The sequence below is a fragment of the Pinus tabuliformis genome, chromosome 6 (assembly GCF_031772625.1).
Source record: "Pinus tabuliformis cultivar Carrire ecotype Pingquan chromosome 6, CPIR1, whole genome shotgun sequence".
NCBI lineage: Eukaryota > Viridiplantae > Streptophyta > Pinopsida > Pinales > Pinaceae > Pinus > Pinus tabuliformis.
The window spans coordinates 937,937,142-937,945,583 of NC_142292.1; positions in this window are offsets into that span (position 1 = coordinate 937,937,142).

Consider the following 8,442-nt stretch of genomic DNA (forward strand, 5'->3'; position numbering starts at 1 on the left):
TTAGTTTACTTTGATTTTTGTATATTATATGTAAATCTCTCAAAGTGATCTTCCAGACTTTCATCCTCTTGTTGGCTCATCCTGAAAATGTCTTTTTTAGAATTCTAGGATCTATAATAAGATTGATATTTTATCAAAAATGTCTTTCTCATATAATCCTAATATAGTATTGTGGCTTCTCCTAATCCAGTAAACCATTTCAATGAAAAACCATTTAAAGTAGCAAGGAATACACAACTTTTTTTGTATCACTTATGTATCTACGTGTGTGCATAAAAAAATAAAAATCAAATAGGAAAGCATCAAGGCCTTCAGTAGTCATACCATAAAATATTGAAAGAACAAGAAGAGGAATATTTTTCATTTTTAACTCAGTTCCCAATATTGTAAGTTCATATAGGATGGAAAATCCAAAAGCAGTTTCATCTTCTTGGTCTTCTTTTTCTTCAGTTGCAACTCTTCTTCCTCCTACATTTGATCCTCTCTTATCATGATTTTCCTTCGCTCTACTTTCTGTTTCAATTCTTTTTCATTCTTCTTATACTTTCCTTTGCCTTTCCTGTGCTTCTTTTTATCTGTTTTCTCATTCTCTCATTCTCCATTTACATCTACCATTTCTCCTTCAAAAAAAATTAAAATTCTTTAGTCTAATCAAAATCACCCCCTAATGTTTTACTAGGCAAGTAAGGTTGTTCTCTCTTATATGTTCCTAGTTCTTCAAGGACTAGTTAAGGAATTGATTTCCCTAGTTGTTATTGTCCTACCTTTAGTTTTTTTATGGAGGATGTTTTTGGTTGTACTTGTTTCTTCTTTATTGTTGAGCCAATAACATTTTTCTTTCTATAAGTATCAACCTCTTCCCTGTAGATTGTTTTTAATCCATTTGTTCAATAGGTATTCTTCCAATAGTTGGTGTAGTTTCTTCCTTTAATATTTTTTTTTAATGTTCCTAGTACCACTAGAGGTTGGTTAGTAGTGAGTGGATTTTGTTTTATGTACCTACAATTTTTATCACTAGATATATTATAATTTTGCATAGATAAACATAATTAGAAACTAAAATCTAATTCAAAATTTCATATATAAACATGACTCAGATTTGTGAAGACTCAGCTAAAGTGAATGCACAAGTTCTTACCTCTTGTCTTATCGTTGTCACTCCTCAAGGTCATAAATTTTTATGTTTTTATATCCTAAATTTAGGACTTCAATAAAAACTTTTATGTCTAACTCTAGCTCAACATGTGCTTCTCCGGCAATGGCATAAAAAACATCAAGCTAATTTATTGGTATAAATTAGGACATGATATTTTAATCAATCTAGGTGTTCATAAACTTAGAAGCATATGTCTATATGTAAGGAATTAGGCATAGATTTAGTGTCACATTAAGCAATGGAAAATTAGTATCTTTCATAAAGATTAGAACTAGATTTCTCAAGTTTACTAGTAGGCAATTTAGCAAATTAAAATATAAAAATATAAATTGGAAAAATCAAGAAAGCATGAAATAAAACTAGGATTTAACAACTCAAACAATTGAAAGAAATTAATCACATTCTTGGAAGTAAAAGCACATTTATAGAAAGTAAAATCACATAGCTTACTTGAAATCTTTTGGAATATCAAGCATGTAGTAGTGTCTTACAAGTTGTAGTTTCTTTGGATTCAAATACCTACAATGTGTCCTTAGTCTTGTACTTATCATCACAGTTGATTTCAAGTATTAAATTAAAAGGAAATAATCAAAAATGGAAATAATGTTTGAGTAATTTTATTTTAATAAACTTTTTGTGCATTAGGGTTTTTGCCAATGGTTGGACCCTTCTAACATTTTTCCCAACCCATCAATAAGTTTGTTTCTCAATGCATTTACTAATTTATGGAAATAAATACCCACAATTTTTATGAAAGACTAGTTTGATAAGTTATGCATGCATTAAGGCCTTTTCATGATAGAGAGGCTCTCCTAATCTTTTGCTTAGTTTATCAATAAGCTTATTTTCAAGACAATTGGATAATTTATTATAAAAATATTTAAGTTGTTCATGAGAAGTTGCAAAACCATGATGACTAATAAATTAACAAGGTTGATAATTCATCTCTCTTATCATTTGCACACACGTGTCTAAGATTTAAGCGATGGAGCGTCTGAATCACGTCTGTCGCTTGGGCCTGCAGGCCTTAGTGCCGTCATATTTTGCCTCATAACCTTTGCATTGTTGGTTCTTCTCAATTTTAGTTTATTTTTGTGTCTCTTCTTATTCGTCCAACATTGCCATCAAATTTCTCTGGATGGACATCCAATCATGGTTGATCCGACCCAATATCCTACCCTTTCTTGGGAGATTGTATCTTTTAACTCCTTCGTTGTTTCTGGCCCTATGTTTCAGATATTTGGGCCTTATCGCTTTGTGAAAAACTTGATGAAATTCCAAAGATAGAGATCAAATCCCCTAAAACTTGGATATGTGCCCTTCAGGTGGTAGATTAGGGTCTTATTAGGCAGTTTATGGGGGCTTTTGCCCTCCCCTTGCACACTTCTCACCTGGATCAAAAAGAATTGAAAACCCCTTATTAAGGGTGAAGTTGTGTCCTCCTTTTGTGGTAAGGGTTTCTTCACCTTTTATTTCGAGAATAAGTCTTATTGAGATCTCATCTTCAGAAGTGGTTTTTATTTTATGGGAGAACAAGATTTGTATCTGGATCATTGGAACCCTAACTTCAACTGGATGGTGACATCCCTACTATGGTTCCATTCTAGGTAAATCTACCCTATTTTCCCTTGCACTACTCGAATGATGAAACCTTCAGATTTATCGACAACTCTCTGCATAAGTACATTGATTGTGCGAAACCTAGAGATGGATTATTTGCTTATGCTCGTACATGTGTAGAAGTAGATCTAGACAAAAGTTTTCCAGCTAAAATCAACCTCTGCATGGGCAACTGGTCCCATGTGTAGGAAGTGGACTATGATTGGATTCCTTTCAAGTGTAAATTATGCCATGAATATGGGCACTTTTGCAAGAGGATTCCCCAAAACACAAGCCACTTAGAAATAACAAGGTGAACAAAATGAGCAATGGCAGTAAGCTAAAAGAATAAAAGGAAATAATCGTCAACAAATAAAACCCACTTAGGCTGTCGAAACAACAACTTCCAAGGATGGGAAACACATGAAAAATACAAATCCTACCCTAGGAGGGACTAACCAAGAGGGTAGTTATGGAAATGGAGAAAACCGATATGCAGTTCTCTCGAGAGTTTCGGAAGAGGGTGAGCCATCTCAACCCATTTCCAAAGGAACTTCTCCACAGCATGAGCGAGACTCCTCCCCAAAACAAGGGTCGATTCCTCTTGAGAACACACCCTTGGTGGAGAGTTCAAGTAGTAGCTCTTAAGCACAATCTAAAGAGGAATAGGAGGACTTTTTATCATCCAAGGAAGTCACGAGCCCATCCATCAATTCTTTTTCAGTGGATGAAAAGAATGAGAAGGAGATGATAAAGGAGGTAGCAAGGACAACTCGAATATTGGGTCACAAATCTAATAAAGAGATCAGGATTGAGAAAACATAAAAATATAAGGAGCTTGGATACCAATGTATTATGCCTTGTCATCTAGCTTATCATGGGAGTATAGGAGGTAAAAAAGGTGTTTCGGCAGGTCCCGGCAAGGGGACAACTTCCTCCAAGAGTAAATGATGAATATCGTCTCCTAGAACTATAGGGGCTTTAGATATGAGCTGAAAAGAATAGAGGAAGTGAAGTCTATAATCCTTAAAGAAAAGTCCTTGATGGCCCTCTTCCAAGAGACAAAATTAGGTGAAAATGATATCTAATCTAAGTAAATAAAAATATGGAATCGAAGTAACTCGGTAGAAATTGACTCCCGTGGAGCTTCTGGAGGTCTCTTCACATTATGGAATCCAAATGAGGTGCAAATTTTGAATTCTTTAAGAACCACACACTGGGTTGTGACTTCCTTCAGGCCATTGAATCTTCACTAGGTATGTAGAGTCATCAATTTATATATACCGACTCATTTCTGTGAAAAAAAAGAACGTTGTAAATCCCTTATTGATCTTAAGAATTTTGAATTTGGGAAAAATTGCATCATCAGAGGGGATTTCAACATAACTTTGAATCAAAAAGAAAAAATAGTGGGTTTTGTGGTCAGAGACCCCTTACAAGAATACATGGAAGACCTCATTCAATCCCTTAATCTCTTTCATGTCAAGCCTCCCTAGTTTTGTTACACCTGTAATAATAAGTGCTCTAGCCCTGGTCGTATATATGCTCAATTGGATCACTTTCTAGCTTGAGATAACTTCCTATCTCTGAATATTTCTATGCACTCCTTCATCCTCCCCTGAAATGGATCTAACCATCGTCCCATTCGTCTCTCCCTTTCACCCTCCTTAAATTATGGTCCAATCCCCTTTTATTTCTCTCCTCTTTGGCTCCATTCTTCTAGAATTAAGGACATTATGGAAGCATCCTAGTCTGAATGTGTGGAGGAAAGCCTTAATTTTGTTTGGGAAAGAAATATCAAGCATCTAAAAAGGTGTATCAAAAATTGGCTAAAGGAAGGAAAAACTAAAAGGCATCACTCTATAAAGGAAGTGGAGCAGCAATTGTCTTCTCTTCAAAAGGAACTAGAAACAACACCAGTCACAAGTGATGACATGTAGAAAGAAGTGGGATATTCAAGTCCTACCATTCATTGTTAAGGAAAGCAGAATAACATTGGAGGCCCAAGTCACATAGTGTATGGCTTCAGTCAGGAGACTGAAACACCAATTTTTTCCATAAACAAGCGAAATTCAGAGAAAGAAAAAACAACATTTCAAAGATTTTGTTGCAGGGGCAGAAAATCATGGATTTTCAAGCTATAAAGGATGTTTCTACATCGCACTTTAGAAATTTGTATCAAGACATCAGCCCAAGGGATATGGAGGATGAAGAATTCATGCTCGATCATGTGCCCGCTTTAATCACGGAGGATGTGAACGCTCATCTCATAGCATCACCCTTTGTTGAGGAAATTAAGAATGTAGCTTTTTCCCTTCATCTGGATAAGGTCTCGGGACCAAATGGACTCTCTACTTTCTTTTATCATCACTTCTGGGAGCTAATCAGCCAGGACCTTTGTAGAATGATTGGATATTCTTAAGCGCTTATGCATGGGAAGCGGAATAAATTCTTCCTTCTTGGCCTTAATCCCAAAAGAATATAATACTTCCTCATTTTCTTGTTTTCATCCCATTTTTCTCTATAGTGTATCTTATAAAATTATCTCAAAACGTTTGCCTTCTTGACATAAGATAATTCTCCCTCAACTAATTTCAATAAATCAAGGAGGTTTTGTCCTTAGTTGGAAAATATTTGACAACATAATTTTGATATAGGAAGTAGTGTACTCTAGTTAGAGAAGGGGAGATCAAGTCATGATCATAAATTAGATATGGATAATGCATTCGACTGGGTGAGACGTGAATTTATTTGCAATATCATGCAAAAAATGGCGTTTGATGCAAAAATTATTCATTGGGTGGTGTTGTGTGTTTCTTCTCCATAGATAGCTCCCCTAGTCAATGGAAGAGTAGTAAAATTATTCAAGGCTTCTCGAGGTTTGAGGCAAGGTTTCCCACTCTCCCCCTTTCTATATATCATAATGGTTGATTCTCTCAATAAGGTGCCTATAATTTGAAAGGACTTCTTCCAACCTTCCTGGCATTAGATTCACTCCAAGGACAAGGAGCATAAATCATGGTTAATTTGTGGATGACATTATACTGTTGGAATGAGCTTCAGTGTTTATAGCCAAGAGATTCAAATACACTTTGGACAGGTTCTTGTCGGCATCTAGAGGGATAACAAATGATGTTAAAATCCAAATATTCACATGGAACACATCATCCCATAAGGCGAAGAATATTGAATATGTTTTCGGATATAAAGTAGTAGGAGATTGGAAGGAATTTGAGTGTCTGGGAATCCCAATATATCTCAAGAAAACATCCCCCAAATCATAGTGGACTATTTTGGAGAAAATTAAAATAAAATTGGATAATTGGGGATATAAATGGCCCAATGTAGGAGGGAGAACTTTCCTAGTAAAAGTAGTTCTCTCTATTATCCCCATATATCAATTCTTCACTCTCTTGGTGCCTAAGTATGTGTTGCATAAAATATGAGCTTACCTAAGGAAGTTTCTATGGGAAGGAGGAAAGAAAGAACCCAAAAAGTTTCATCTTGTGAATTGGAATACTATTTGAGTGTTGAAAATGCATGGTGGATTAGGAATCAGGGATCCATCTGTTATCACTCAGATTTTCCTTGAAGTTGTTGGGAAGAGGAAAGGGGTCCGAGGTAACCACAAACCAACTTTTAAGTATAGAATCTAGCCAATCTGTACTCAGAGAGGGCTCTCTCTTTATGATTTAGCTTGGTTTTGAAAGATATTAGGCTAGTTGTGAGGTTTAGGAGTTTTGTTTGAATTTGGGTGGTGAGATTCAATAGCAGAGGGGTAAAACTAAGTATTTTAGGCCATTGGGCTAATGGAGTCAAAGAAGATGGATTAACTGGATTTGGTTTCTTAACAAAAGATGGTTTCACAGGGCAAGATGGTCAAAAAGGGAACAAATAACAACTTGGATTAGATGAAATGGGTTTAAAATGGGTGAAGGGCAGTTAAGAATCCTTTAGCCTATTTAAAGAGGGAACTTGAATGATTAATACTAAAGAGTAGTTAAGTATTCCTTAATAAATAATCAAAATGAATGAACTAGAAAACAGGAGCAATTAAGATTTCACTGTTTATCCTAATTCAGAAGAAAACATAGAGAATAATAACAATTGAAAACAGAGTGCAATCAAGCATATTCCGAATTACTCTTTTTTGTTTATCATTCAGATATGAAACATAGATGATATAAGAAACAAGGAAAACTTTAAAACATAAGGTATAGAGGACTTATTGATCCGGTGTTTGATTCAAGAAATCTATGGAAAGTCCTTTACATCAATTCTTTATCCAGCAAGCCATACAAAAGTTGGTCCAATTAGCACTTTATTCCAAAATAATTAGTGTTACAGCAATGTCTAAGAATCCACCCTCAATACTCCAATTGAGGGAGTATTTATACAAAAAATTTACAATGAAATATCTCATAACAAAGTGAGATATAAACTGGGGTGACTAATCATATCTTTCAAGAAAATAGGGCTAGAAGACCTCGTAGATGACAGATAAGGCAACCGAATGGTTTGCTATCCCTATTCTCGAGAATGTGCTGGAGTTAGGCCCTATGATTTGGCCTCTTGCTGTCCTTGGTGTAATTATGTGCTGGCTGCTCTATTTTGACCTTCCTACTGATACACTTTACCTGCATCTGATACTCTTTATCTGTTGATCTCTTTTCATCCTCTTTACCTTTTACCAAGAGTGAATTACAAAATTTCAAGCATTTCTTCCCACCATTTTGGCTGTGGTATTTTGGTTTTCTAAAGCTTTCTGAGGGTTTCATATGTTTCTGTATACCTAAAAAATGTAGGCTGAATTGGAAACAAGTGCTTTAGTTCATGTTTGACATAGAATAAGTTCTCTAGGCTGTCATAGAGAACTCTGCCTGTAGGCAATGCTTTTATTCTTGATGCACTTGTTGATGGACCTGCTTGGTTGCCTGCATACTTATTCAATTTTTCCACATAATCCTTATGCCTCATTAATCTGTCATTAATCACTAAAGGACTAGGTAGTCCTTTACCTTGTAAAATATCAAACTTCTCCATAAAAGCATTAATCTCTGCCTGCATGTCATGACATCTTCTTTCTAAATTTTGCATCAAAGTTTTCTTGGTTAATACCCTTTTGATTTCTAAAATGGTTTCAGTTCTATCATTAATGCCCAACCCTTCCAGTTGTTCTTTATTTCTAGTATTCAAAAAATGTATGAGCCTGTTGGCTTCCTCAGGCATTTTTCCTAATTCTACTTTTGTCCTTTGGACTTCTTCTTGGGCTGCCTTCACAAGATCAATCTGCTCAAAAATTACTTGGATAGATGGCCAAACATCATTTATGGATTGAGTGATGTTGGCCCAAAGAATTCTCCTGATTTCTATTAAAGGCTTGTCAAATGTAAGATCTTTCTCCAATGATTTCACTTTGTTTTCTAACACTTTAATCTCTCTTGTCTTTTCTGCAACATTTATCTTTGAGAGATCATAGCTTTGTTCCATTTTGGCATATTGCTCCTTTACCTTATTTAGTTCTAAAACTTGTAGTTTCAGGTCCTCCATTGATTTTATTAGCTCCTCTATGCTCAAATTAGTAGTGCTGCCCTGTGCTACTCTTGTTGTTCCTGTTGTTGTTGTACCTATAACTGCCTCTGTTGTGACTGTTGGAATATTTGGTGCCAAATCTGCTCCAAGAGTTG